The following is a 2493-nucleotide window of genomic DNA, read 5'->3' on the forward strand; positions in this document are numbered from 1 at the left end:
CCCCAATCTACCTCTAGTATTTTTTAAATCTTTTTTTCTTTTTAATCCTGATCCAAGGACATGCTTATTGATTTTAGAGAGAGAAGGAATGGAGAGACACATTGGTGGATTTTGATCGGTTGCCTCTTATACATGCCCCAACTGGGGTGTAACCTGAAAGTTAGGTATGTTCCCTGATTGGGAATCGAACCCACAATCTATTGGTTTATGAGGCAATGGTCCAACCAACTGAGCCACACTGACCAGGGCTTAAATGAAGGTTTTTAAACTACTGTTATACATGGCTGAATGATACAAAAAGATTAATTACTGTTTCTTCTCCCTATTCTGCCAAAGTAATAATCAATCTTTTATTGTTTCTATTGCATGGACTTTTCTCTTTCCAGTTAATATTAGATAAAGCAAATTTAAATGGATATAAATGTTTACATGAGAACTTGTATTTAAAACTTCAAATTATTTGTGAATTCATTTAATAATTCTCATTACATAAAATGTATTCTGCAGTCACTGATATTAACAATCACTTAGGTGCTTGTATTACAGCGCCCAGGTCAGGGAATTTATTAAAGACAATGGAGCAGCCCCAACCCCTGTGGCTCAGTTGGTTGAGCGTAGTCCCACAAAGCAAAAGGTTGAGGGTTTGATTCCCGTCGGGTCACATGCCTGGGTTCCAGCTTTGGTCCCTGGCTTTGGTCCCTGGCTAGGAGAGTATGAAAGGCAACTGACTGGTGTTTCTCTCTCACATCAATGTTTCTCACCCTCACTTTCTCCCACCCTTCCCATCTCTTTAAAAAGAAATCAATAAAATCTTAAAGAAAATAGAGCAAACTGTAATTCAAACTGGAAAAGTTTAGTATATCTTCCAGGCAGACAGAGAGATATATCTATCTGTTTTGAGATAGAGAGATATAAGCCTGCCTTGCTATATACTGTCCAATAAACAAGCACTTATCAGATAATGCCTGGTAGCAAAGTTAAAATAAAATTACTTTTCCAAGGATTTCCTAACTTCCAAGGATCAGACACATAGATAAAGTCAGGGGTTGTGTCCACTGTTTTTTTCTAGTCACATAAATTACGTTTAATTTGTAAAACTTGATTACTGCTTTGCCCTCTTATGTAGGTTTTGAAAGCAGTCCTCTTAAATTGAATAATTTGTTATTTCTTGAAGTAAGAGGTCAGTGTGTTGCTTATGACTTGCTTACTGCAGAAACCATCTGAGTCACTAGATAAGAGGTAAAATGCTGACCCATTTCTAATTACATACACAGCCACTGAAATGAAAATAGAAAAAAACTTCTTTCTTGTCTCTTATACCTGGGTTTGAATCTGGGCTCCATCACCCTTTCCTTGCCAGGCACACCATTCCGTGGGTTAAATTATCCTGCGGACAAAGATGTGGGTGATGATGGCATGAGCGACCTCAAGCCAGTGCCGGGATGCAGGGCACCTGACTGGAATGCCATATACCCCACTTGACCTGGCCCCAAATTTTGTGAGAGAAAAAAGATGACAATAAAAAGTCTCTTTCCAAATTAAGTGATTTCTCATGAGGTAAAAATCAACCTAGGTAAAGGATTTACAACTCTAAAAAATTTTAACAACAGATACTCAGCAAATAAAGGATTTAAATATCAACCTTATATTAATTCCATTCAAAGGGAGAATAATATATAACCTGAACTCTGTACTCAGCGAAGAAATTTGGAAACACTTTTACCCATCTTCACAAGTCCATAAAAGCCACGACACCAGATTCTTAATAGGCAAACTAGCTTTTAAAAGGTTACTAGTGAACAGAAGGATATGGTGGACAACTGATACATCATAGCATTTTAAAATGTTAATTTTTAAAAACTCTTCAAACCCTCTATCTTTTGGTATTCTATATAATGAGTACTTAAAGAACGGACCTCAGCAATAAAGTTCTCTTTAAACATACTCATTGAACTAGGATATTTATTCTCAATTACTATTGAACTCTACATACATCACATTTACATACATGTGATTACAAAATATTTCTATTACAGGCTTGTGATTTTAGGTTTACCTCCTGTTTTTGAGTGACTTGTCTTTATTAATGATCTAATTCATTCAATCTTTTCTATTCTGTTGGCAAAAATATAAATAAGTTTGCACTGATATGCCAGGATGACCTAAGTGTGAATGGTTATATCATTTTGTCTTAGGGCTATTTACTGGTAATACTTTCTCTGGCACTACCTGTGTTATTTGTGTATGAGTAACCCAACTTGGCACAATGCTGAAAACCTCAAACCCCAAACATAATACGCTGTTCTCATTAGGAAGCCATCATTCTGTCAAAGTTACATTCTGTGTTATCTCTTTCATAGCAGTAGTTTCCAAGGTTCTATTGTATTCATTAAAAGCCAGCATCATTCTTTAAATTGAATATAGCGATACATGAGGACACCTAGCTTGAATAATAGAAGTTGAATTGCTTCATGGTATATAAATGATGTTGGA

The sequence above is a fragment of the Artibeus jamaicensis genome, unplaced genomic scaffold (genome assembly GCF_021234435.1).
Source record: "Artibeus jamaicensis isolate MK-2021 breed Jamaican fruit bat unplaced genomic scaffold, CSHL_Jam_final scaffold_916, whole genome shotgun sequence".
NCBI lineage: Eukaryota > Metazoa > Chordata > Mammalia > Chiroptera > Phyllostomidae > Artibeus > Artibeus jamaicensis.